At 41.7% G+C, this 12,500-nt stretch overlaps 1 protein-coding gene across 1 annotated transcript in view; it reads right to left on the bottom strand.

Annotated features, from left to right (window-relative positions):
* Positions 1-12,500, bottom strand: part of gmds (GDP-mannose 4,6-dehydratase) — a 210,225-nt gene that overhangs the window by 116,991 nt on the left and 80,734 nt on the right. The gene's annotated exons all lie outside the window — the stretch shown is intronic.

Here is a 12,500-nt window from a genome sequence, read left to right as displayed (position 1 = left end):
TGATGACCACCTGAAGTTGAAGGCACAGTGACTGTGTCATAAAATGTCATGTACAGTACAACACAAGGTCTCCGTCTGGTTGAAATCAGACCTTATCAACTGCCTGGCGCCTGTACCGAAAACAATGAGAATTGTTTTGGTTTATAAGGCTCAGTGTCATCCAGACACGAGCAAGGACATCTCTCCTCCCAGGAACCCTGTATATGGACTCTTTGTCTTGTGTTGAAACGTCATCCATTGACTGATGAAATGACCATACTTATACTCATGTAAAAACATAATTTGTCAGAGAGAGCACGAACCATTGATTATTCTGTTGTACCTTTGTCTTGAATACTCTCTCTCCATAGTAAACATTCCATTCTCACTCTGATCACTCTCCTGTCTTATTTCTGTGTGATGGATTATTGTATCTCATATGGGAATGAGAAGGTGTTGTTGTTTACAAATAATATATCAATCAAAATGGTCCTACGTCGCCGCATACTGATGTAATGTTGACCGACCGATGGATGGACAAGTGACCATGGCTTATTTAGCCGATTTGGGTACACTTTCTCTCCCCCGGTGGAACAGTACTTACACCACGTATAAAAGAACCAGCTGTGAGTTTGGAAGTTTACTGTGTTTTCAGACAAGGTTATTATTTTGACAACAGTACAATTTATTTTATAACATTCCCTGCTTGGACATCCGCCACTGGACCGCTGGACACATGGTTTTCTGATTGCATGCTCCACGGTCCGAGGACGGATCTTTATGCACCACTGGTGACCGGAATAATATTTTAAGATAAGTATACTGTTTTCTTCAGTTATCTGTGTGCGATGAGTCGCTTCTCAGTTTGAATTATTGTTTTGATTTTTGATATTTCAGGGAGTCGGACAAGGCTAAATAATGTTTTAGTATCGCTCAGTCTATTTTACCTTCACTTGTTTTAACACATAAATTGCTCGGACACATCCTATCATAGGCTATTGTCTGTGCCAGCCCAACATAGGGGAAATACAGTAGGACCAGATTTATAACATTCTTTTAAATTATAACATTTACGTGTCGTGTCTTTGAATTTTGAATTAATAATGAATTATTGTTCTCCCCGTCGGAGTCAGATAACTCCTAATTATGTTTTGGTTTGACACGCGTCGTAAATTAACCCTTATCTGCGTTTGGATAACAGTAGATGGTCATTTTATCGGTCGTTATTTCTGTGATTTTCAAACATTATTATTTTATTTTTTTCGGTACCTTTTTGTTGCACATTGTTTACCAGAATCAGAGGGTTTGCCTGGTTCTGAAGAATTTGGGCATAGCCGCCGGTGGTCACGGTCCACAGAATCAGATGTTGTTCCTGTTTCTAAAAAAAAGGATTCCCAGTACAGAGGTTTTGCCTGTATCGGATGGAAATCTTTTGACCGGTGGACTTATTTTGACCCAGACAGAGGTTTTTCCTGTCTTTGGAGGATTCCCAGTACAGAGGTTTTGCCTGTATCGGATGGAAATCTTTTGACCGGTGTTATTTAAACCAACAACGGCTGATTCCAGCAACTTAATCATGAGAAAAGTTGTGGTTATTTTATCAATAATGTCCAGTATTATTTTGTTATCTGTCTGTTTTGGTACCGAATTCGCTCCGTTTACTCTGCGCCTCTCACCCCCTCGCATGCCGTCGCGAAGCAGAGTGAGGGAGTCAGAAGCTATATGTTATTTTTTAGACCGTATTTTGACCATTTCTGTTCTGGTAAAATAACTGGCATGAAGGCCTCTAATAATATTCAAATGTTTATAATCTGACAAGTAAAGTTAAGACAGAACTAAAATGTCTCCTTCTCCACTTTCTCAAGGAGTGGACCGATTGGACGATTGGACCTGCTGTCGGTGGAACCCCCAGGATTTTTTTTCTCCCCACCATGGCACGTGAGCTCACTGTTTTATCATACATGTCACTCAAATTGGCAAAGGGTCAAGCCGACAGCAGAGCCAACCAGGACACCACCCAGGTACCCTAATACAACTCACACACTGTCAGACTAGGTTAATATGGCCCAGGAAGTTAAAGGCTCAGAGACAAAAACTTGTATAAATGTTGAATTTATACAATTCAACATTTATACTCTTCTCTTTCTCTAATATGCTCTCTGTCTCTCAATTAACCTAAAATAAATCAATATTGTTACTTCCTGTCTTTCTCTATCTCTCTCTCTCTCGCCATGTGAAAGAAAATAGCAGCTCTACAAGCTCATATAATGTAGTCTCAAAGTCTAACTAGACCAGGTCAACCTGGTTGTGCCAGACCCCCTGTCTGTCATCATCATTTATGACATCATGCCTTTTGTAGGCATGTCATCATCATGTCATCATCATATATACCCTTTATATAGAAAACCAGGACAGACAGACAGACCGACATTTGCTTATGTAGGCCTACCCATTTCATGGGTCTGGCAAATACTGAAACTTGGAACTACTCAGAAAACAAAGAATATACCTCAAAACCATACTTGATTACAGAACCCAAGTAAATGTACTCAATTACTTTCATCACTGCATCTTAAATCTTGGTAGATATTATTGCCGGTGAACTATACTAGATTATTATACATTATTGATTATCACAATAATAAAGACACTAAATCAATTTACAAGGAACCCCAATTCACACACTTTGTCTAGAATATTTTCAAAATAATCCAACTTGCTACAGAACAGATTGCCTTGAGTAGCCTGAATCTATCTCTTATCAGTCTCTCTGCTCTCACTACTACTACAGGCCTTTGTCCACTAAAGAAAACCTGTATGTCTCTCATTACACTCATAACCCTTCCTTCGATAGTTATGAGACAAAAACTTGCTTAAGTTGTTATAAATCGTATTTTTTTATCCATGATTTAACCTTGTCCATGAGGCCCCTGTGTCCTAAATAATGTGTTCCAAATTCCGTTGTTTCGTCGTTCCGGTTTGCCTTACAAATTACTTTTTATCTGCGGCCCTGTTAAAAACAGACATTAAATCGGTCGCGTTATTCTTTTTAAGTCTTTGAAGTTGGTTTTCTACACCTTAACTTTCTAAATCTATTTCTCAGTTTTCATTGTAGGCTATTCATGCCTTTTTGGACTGTAAATCACAGAGGTGTCCAGTACTTAAAGATTTGTACCTGCTGTCTTGAGAGTCTAGCTATAGCTCTCAACACAGCTGCAGTTTTAATGTTTAATGTTTTGTAGTCTATTGTTTTTGTCGCTTTTTGTTACATGTTTTGAGGACATAGCAGCCGTTTGGCCACGGAGATTGCTTGTCTAAGGTTGGGTTTGTATCAGTACGAGACTTCAATATAGATTTCATTTTATGCTCTAGAACGGCTGTTTCAAGAAGTTCTGAGAAGAAATCTTTTTATTTGGGGCCAGAACATATTTTGTTCTGAAGGAATGTCTCTTCGGCCAGTACGATAACCCAATACGGCTGATTAGAGCCACTTAATCACATAAGAAATAGCGTGGTTATTTTAATTAGGAGATTTCACTTTATGCTCTAGAACCGAACGTTCTGACGGAAATCTTCATGTTATGCTTACATGTCTTTGTTTTAGTCTTATTATTATTTTTAATTCCATCTCAGGCCAGCTGAGGTGTTGAGAACTAAGAGGCCCCCTTCTGAATGATGACCTCTAAACTGACTGACCCATGTGTGTAAATGTATGAGAAATTGTCTACATGGATACATGTACTGTATGTATGTGTGTTTTAATCCTATTTTTCTCCCCTGGTGATAACCTTGTGAAAGAAAAGGGAAAAATCAAACCCAGTATGAACATGAGCAGTGGTGCATGTGTGTTTGTCCGGCCGTGCAGTACTGTACGGTATGTGTGAGTCGCTGGCTCGCATTTAGGCTTGCTGCTTAACGCTTGCTGCTTGCGCTAGCTCTGCCTATGTTTTATTTTATTTGGAGAAACTGTGGGGATCGTTATAAACTTCAAGTGAATCTGTTTCTATGTGTTTCTCCTAAAAGTGATGTTTGCCACTCTATGTTCCTTAACACACCCTGGTATTCTAACATCGTGATTCCGACAGCCTTGACACTGTAACAAGTGTCTGATATTTCACTGGTAAACCATATTTCAGTAAACAATCTTTATCCTCATGGGGTGACGGCAAGAGCTGTCAACAACAAGATTCACCATCATGTCAACAACTCAGTTGTGTTCTGTCCACTGATTAAGGTCAACCCAGCCCATGAGGTGACCACTTGACATGATATTACATCATGTCTTACAGTAACTATATAAATTCATGTCAACTGTTCATTTCATTTTGTTTTGTTTTTCCAGGTTTATGACAGGTTTATTTATTTTGGTTGGACTGGACGGATTTGACCTCATGTTTTATTTACATTTGATTTTGTCCGTTTTTCTCTGTCCTCCTGTCTTGTTGAGAAAGGGGCACCATGTCCGGTGGAGCCGTTCATTTTGTTTTTTGCTTCCCTAGGGGCTGGTGTCCATTTAATTATATTTTATTTATTTTGTTATTATTATCTTTTATTTGTATTTAAACCTTCTGTCTGTGTTCTGATGTCAAAGGGGCCCTGTTCATACAGTGCCTATGTTACAGAAGAGGCTCGGACACTTTACTCCCTCTCTGCCTCTGCGTGCGTGAGCGTGCGTGTGACTGTGTGCCATGGCCATGGCGGGTATGTGTGAGAAAGTGTTAGATATGTTTTGTCTTCCTTTCTACTGATTTCATCAACATTCTGATTGTGGAACTTCCTGTTCCCAGGTCCTCTTTGGGTGACTTACTGGTAGGCCTATTAAGAAACATTTGACACTGATTTAACTATTTTATGATTTTAAGTCATTTTTAATTTGTTTTGAAAGTTTTGAGAATAATTGAAGAACTGTGAACAGATTATAAATCTGTGGTCTGAAAATGTATTTTTATTTTTATTATTTTAACCATTTAGCCCCAAACATCAACAACATCATTTTTGCCACACCTTGTGTCAAGAGGGGGGAGTATGCTTGATTGTTTGGATTAGGCTTTGATTTTCATTGTTTAACGTTTAATTTTGATTTTGAAACTTTTGATTTTAAAACTTTGTATGTTTTGAGTATGTTTGTGTTGTGTGCATTAATCCTTCTGCCCAACACAAACAGACTATCAGAACGGCTTACAGCCACTCAACACCTAAAAGGGCTAACCATGACAACACCACAGCGGAGGAAAAAATACAGAGGGCGGAGAGTGAAAAGGGGCACCACCAACAGACGATGGGTCACCAGTGCACGAGCCAATCAACCGCAGGACCAGAGCTATGCTCTGGTTGTCGGTGGGTAACGGAAATGCACTGTGAAGAAAAACATTTAGGTGGAGAAATTATGATTGTAAATTGTTGAAATACAAGTGATCTGCCGCCAAGCACTGTCATCCTCTAGGCCCGATGGACGCCAGGCGGTGCCAAGGAACCACCAGAGGCCAGAGGGCAGTGCGAACGCGCCATCATCACAGCGGGGGGCTATTGCAGCCTCCCGGGCCTGTGAGTATTCTGAAATCGCACTGTCGAAGAATTAAGCCGCTATAATTATGACTGAAGAATCCATTGTATCGATATTAGTGAACTGCCGCAAGCTTCTGTCCATAGGAGCTGTCTGAAACCCACCTAAAGAACCCTCTTCCACTCTTCGACCCGTCTCCGCCCATCTCCGACCCGTCTCCGCCCATCTACAACCCATCTCCAACAAAACCTCAACTCGATCCCTGGACTTTGCTCTGTCTCTAGCCCTCATCATATCGAGGACTTATGGACTTATGGACCCCTTTTTATTTTTATTCTGTCCTGACAGGTTGCAGGGGAAGACTGATCAACTAATCTTGACGTATCAATCTGATTACAAGGGGTTATTTCATTTATGTGTAAACATGATAACATTTTTGTCATTAATGTCATGTCAACTCTAACCCTAACGATAATTACAGTCCTTTTACTATTGAAGAAATGTTTTAACCCTAACCCTAACCCTAACCATTTTTCATCCCACTGTGTGCCTATTTTGTTTTCTTTTGTTGATCTATTTGATAAAAAGATCAATATTAACCAGCCGGTGGAATTGATAGGTATTTTGTTATGGTTCATATCATCTTTTTATCAATACATATTGATGACCACCTGAAGTTGAAGGCACAGTGACTGTGTCATAAAATGTCATGTGCAGTACAACACAAGGTCTCCGTCTGGTTGAAATCAGACCTTATCAACTGCCTGGCGCCTGTACCGAAAACAATGAGAATTGTTTTGGTTTATAAGGCTCAGTGTCATCCAGACACGAGCAAGGACATCTCTCCTCCCAGGAACCCTGTATATGGACTCTTTGTCTTGTGTTGAAACGTCATCCATTGACTGATGAAATGACCATACTTATACTCATGTAAAAACATAATTTGTCAGAGAGAGCACGAACCATTGATTATTCTGTTGTACCTTTGTCTTGAATACTCTCTCTCCATAGTAAACATTCCATTCTCACTCTGATCACTCTCCTGTCTTATTTCTGTGTGATGGATTATTGTATCTCATATGGGAATGAGAAGGTGTTGTTGTTTACAAATAATATATCAATCACATATATGGAGATCCCTAACAGAATCCCTTTTATGCCCATATATTATGGAGAAATCCCTGCTCTGAGTATCTGACATCAGTGTGATGTCACCTGTTTATGCCCATATATGGAGATCCCTGCTCTGCGTATCTGGTTGCTATGGTAAACAGTTGGTTGCTAGGGTAAAAAAACATGGTTGCTATGGTAAACAGTTGGTTGCTAGGGTAAACAGTTGGTTGCTAGGGTAAAACCATGGTTGCTAAGGTGGTTGCTAACGTACACTAACAAACCAGCAACAACAGACTGTTGCCACAGCAACGTACACAAAGGTTTGTGTACACATGTGGTGTGATGTCATACTGATGCGGAGATATGAGCAGGGCAAAGGTGTGACGTGTGACGTGTGACGGACGGACGGCGGAGGTTTTCATAGTAAACTGCTCCCTGACGGTCGCAAAAAGACCAAAAAAAGGAATTGCACACCAGTGCACCTACTCTGAATTCTGCCTCCACAAACAATTATACCCAAGTAATGTGAGACATGCACATTCGCACACGCACACACACACACACGCACACGCGCACACACACACACACACACACACACACACACACACACACACACACACACACACACACACACACACACACACACACACACACACACACACACACACACACACACACACACACACACACACAGGGTTGGAGCCAGTGACAAGACGATACAAAGTGCAAAGTGCAAGTTCAAGGGTATGTCCGCTAATTAAACCTTTCAACCAATTAGGGATCAGATCACAGTATCAAAAGTAAAATTATCAAATGATCAAAGTAAAATAAGGAATATTAATTACTCTCATTAGATGCCATCAACATCCTTAGATGCACATGCTCCTCAAAATGTGCTGAAACCTTCTTGTGTGTGTGCGTGCGTGTTGTGCGGGCATTAATACAGTATCTGGCTTAAAGTCCTGTTCGCAATTTGGTGTTAGGGGAGTTTCTCACCTGAACTGAGTCAGTGGGTCCCTAGACATGAAAAATCACCGAGGTGCTCGTCCGCCATAGTGGCACGAATGGCGCAATGGCCAAATCAAATATGGCTGCCATCGGCTATGATGAAAATCCAACTTTTCTGTTTCTGGGTGTATATGCACATGTAATACCTCTATTTGGATTAATTGTGGTGTGGGGAATTCATTTCTGATATTGTTTTGACCATTTTGGGTGATTTGGACCTCAAAAGGTCATGGTCAAGGTCATTTTGCTATTCCGAAGACCATGGGCCATAACTTGGCCATTGTTAGGAGTAAAAACCGGTGCAAATCAACTAATGCTGACATGTATAATTCATTTCTGACATTGTTTTGACCATTAAGGATCATCTTGTCTTTGAAATATCAATGTCAATGCCATTTTTCAAAAACGATTTTGTTCATTACTTGCACTTTTATAGTATTTTCTGTACGTTTGTTACTATTTTATAGTAGGTTTGTTTTGTTTATAACAAAAGACATACTAGTGAGAAATACAACAAGTAAACATTCACATTTAACTTTAAAGGGGGGTTTTAAATGGGTGTTTAAATGAGCAAATAAGACTATTTATGAATACAAGTGACAAATAAAATCACACAACAAAACCACACACAAAATTAAATAACAATTTCCCTCAAAGTGCACCATATTGTGATTGTGTGCATCCAAGTTAGTATGGAGTTAGTATTTTACAGGATGTATTTGCCATTGTTCCATGGCAAAATATGATGCACCGATATCCATCAGCAAGGCAGCCATATCCTCGAGAGTCGAAGTGTTCCTTGCATCCATCCATGTTCCATTGGTTCTAGTCTTTCCTCAGGTTCCTTGGCTGTTGCAAGCAGGTGGCAAGACATGCACTAGAAAGGTGCCGTGTTGGTCTCAGGAGTTGTACTTCTCTGCTACCAATGCTGTGTCTTGTTCTGTCAAGGTCTTTGCCTCTCAAAAGTTTGTTAGATATTGTAGCCAAGCCATAACTGCATGTTTAGTCCCCACCTGGCCCATGCACATGCAGTCATCTCCAGTCTCCAAGGCATATGTGCCTTGATAACTGTCGTGGCTAGTGGTGCTCCAAGATGAGAGACTGCTTGACGCTGTGGAAGCATGTGCCGCTGCGCCCCTAGAGCCATACTGCTACCAGATCTACTTCATCCCCAGTGCTTGGAAGTATGTGGTGTAGTATAGCATTAATGCGAAGGAGACTATGACTCTCTGGGGTCCACTCATAATCCTGGCGTCCCATTATTCCGTCCATTAGGTTAGGGTTATGGATAGATTTAGTAATAATGGCCAGTTGACTCCACATGTACCACCAGCTTGGTGTCATCCTCCTCAATCTAGTTCAATCTTTGGGATCTCTTCACCACCAGCCCCTTATCATCAGAGCTAACAGAGTTGACAGACACACCCATCCCTCAGCAACTTTACGAATTCTGGGTGTCTGAGGAGAACACCAGCTGTGTGTTTGGAATATGGTGTCCAATCAAGCCTGTGGCAATGCTACCCACATTGTTGGGCGACAGTGGCTCAGTAGGTAGAACGGCTGCCTTGAAATCTGAAGGTTCCAGGGTCAATTCCCGGCTCCTCCTGGTTATGTATGGAAGGTTCCTTGAGCAAGACACTGAACCCCTAACTGCTCCTGATGAGCACCTTGCATGGCTTCATGGTGTGAATGTATGTGTGAATGTGTGTGTTAATGGGTGAATGTGAAATACATAGTAAAGCGCTTTGGAGAAAAGCGATACTGTAAATGCAGTCCATTTACCATTGTCAGCTCTGTTGTCTCTGGTGATGATGACACAGGCGGCTGGTGGAGAAGAGATCCCAGACATTTTGAAAAGGATTGAGAAGGCTGACACATGGTGCATGACTGCATGTACTGACTCCATTATAACTAAGCCTATCCCTAACCTTCACTAACCTAATGGTCGGAAAAATAATGGGATGTCGGAACTATGAGCGGACCCCAGAGAGTTGTTGTCTCCTTCGCATAACTGCTATACTACACCCCATATTTCCAAGCTGGGGATGAAGGAGATTTGGCAGCAGTATGGCACTGGTGAGAATCAGCGCATGCTTCCACTGCATCAAGCAGTCTCTCATCTTTGAGTACCAATAGCTAAGACAGTGATCAAGTCACATACTGTAGGCCTATGCCTTGGAGACAGGAGATTACTGCATGGGCCAGGTGAGGATTAAACATGCAGTTATGGCTTCTGACCGAGTACAATATCTAACAAAATTTGTAGAGGCAAAGACCTTGACAGAACAAGACACAGCATTGGTAGCAGAGAAGTACAACTGCTGAGACCAACAAGGCACCTTTCTAGTGCATTTCTTGCCACCTGCTTGCAACAGCCAAGGAACCTGAGGAAAGACTAGAACCAATGGAACATGGAACAGGGCATGTCCCATTAAAAATGAGGACAAGTGGCTCTTGGTTTCACTTTTTCTATGGCGCTCCTAGCAGCTTTGTGCTGTATGCAGACTATGGACTGCCCATACTATGGAGTGGAGGGAGCAAGGGGGGTCATTAGCAGTCCTTTTGTTATTAATTCTATTTCAATGTATAACATTTTTTTCCGGACAAGTGACTTTTGTGTCCGGACAAGTTAATGGGAAATATACTTGTCCAAAGGACAAGTGCCTCAAAAAGGCAATGTCAAGCTCTGATGGATGGGAGGAGCACTTTGACTTAAGTACACTCCTGCCATGTCTGAAGCGTGACACTCGACACTTGACTGCCTTGCTGATGGAGTTCTGTGCATCATATTTTGCCATGTAACAATGACAAATCCATCCTTTAAAAACACATCATACCAACTTGCATGCACACAATCAGCGATTTTGTTGTGTGATTTTATTTGTCACTTTTATTCGTAAATGGTCTTATTTTCTCATTTAAACACCCATTTAAAACCCCACTTTAAAGTTAAAGGGGATGTTTACTTGTTGTATTTCTCACTAGTATGTATTTTGTAATAAACAAAACAAACTTATGAAAAAATACTATAAAAGTGCAAGTAATGAACAAAATCGTTTTTGAAAAATGGCATTGACATTGCTATTTCAAAGGCAAGATGATCCTTAACACATCTGCCGCCTTACACGTTTATAAACGTTCTATTTTGCCCAGCTATCTACCGCCTTACACGTTACTGTACGTTCTACCGTTTTTGGCCACTGGGGGGCACTGTTCACTAATATATGAGACAGCAATGTGTTCACAGCTCTTTGGGCAGCCTGTGATGCTGATAAAAAATTATAAAAATGTTATTCATGTAATCAGCTTTCTGCACACCTTCTTCAAGATGGCTGCCAAAATGGCCACCATCCACATGCTGTAATTGTTTGTGTGTGTTAATCTAAAAATAGATTTTTCTTGGGGTTGATTATATTTTTCTGCCAACTGCAAGGGGGCAATGGACATCTTCTGAGAGCTTATTTTTTTTCAAAAAATGGTTAATTTTTTTTTTTTTTCATTTTAATTTTTTGTAAAAAGCCGGGCAGTACTAAGATAGATTTTTTTTTAACCCTTGGCAGGCATTGTGTTAATGGTCAAAACAATGTCAGAAATGAATTATACATGTCAGAATTAGTTGATTTAGACCTATTGCACCTGTTTTTACTCCTAACAATGGCCAAGTTATGGCCACGGTCTTCGGAATAGCAAAATGACCTTGACCATGACCTTTTCGAGGTCCAGATCACCCAAAATGGTCAAAACAATGTCAGAAATGAATTCCCCACACCCAAATTAGTCCAAATAGAGGTATTACATGTGCATATATACCCAGAAACAGAAAAGTTGGATTTTCATCATAGCCGATGGCAGCCATATTTGATATGGCCATTGCGCCATTCGTGCCACTATGGCGAACGAGCACCTCTGTGATTTTTCATGTCTAGGGACCCACTGACTCAGTTCAGGTGAGAAATTCCCCTAACACCAAATTGCGAGCAGGACTTTAAGCCAGGTACTGGAGTACATGTAGGACAGGGTTGGGGGTTCAGCGTGGTTTTACTACTCTGAGCCACAGGGGGCAGACCTCGGTTTATTGAGCTGCTGCTAAGGGCAGGGATTAAGTTACACCTGCAATTAACGCCCCAAAACCCCTCTCTGCAAGCATGCACGGATTGCACACACGCACACACACACACACACACACACACACACACACACACACACACACACACACACACACACACACACACACACACACACACACACACACACACACACACACACACACACACACACACACACACACACACACACACACACAGCTGTAGCCGTTTATTCACCCTGCTTGTGTGGGATGCCAAGACAACACAAGCAATGACAGTAACTCAACCCTCCATATGCTGCCAATCCCCCCCCCCCCCCCCCCCCCTCCTCAACACACACACACGTACACACACACGTACTGACATCATGCACTCTGGCATTGTAATGCTAGGTTGCGTTAGGGCAGAGGTGGGGGGGGGGCATTAAGTCCACTTGAGGAGGTTCTGGAAATGAAACCCAACACTGTCCTGTTAGCTTACGCTCCTGTCTTTACCACTCCAGCTGTGTTCATTAAAAACCTTACAGTCAAAGCAAAGGTATTTACAGTGCCCCCCTGAATCACTGGATTACAGAGAGACCTTGGAGACCATGGATGGAGCATGGGCACGCTCACTCCACACGCCAACACACACACACACACACACACACACACACACACACACACACACACACACACACACACACACACACACACACACACACACACACACACACACACACACACACACGCACGCACACGCACACACACACACATACACACACACACACACAAGGGCGTCACAAGGGGGCACCGAGTGCCGCGCTGCGAGCT

The sequence above is a fragment of the Nannobrachium achirus genome (genome assembly GCF_963921795.1).
Source record: "Nannobrachium achirus genome assembly, chromosome: 1".
Classification (NCBI taxonomy): Eukaryota; Metazoa; Chordata; class Actinopteri; order Myctophiformes; family Myctophidae; genus Nannobrachium; species Nannobrachium achirus.
Note: the sequence above shows the minus strand (reverse complement) of the source record. Positions and strands in the feature narration are given on the sequence as shown.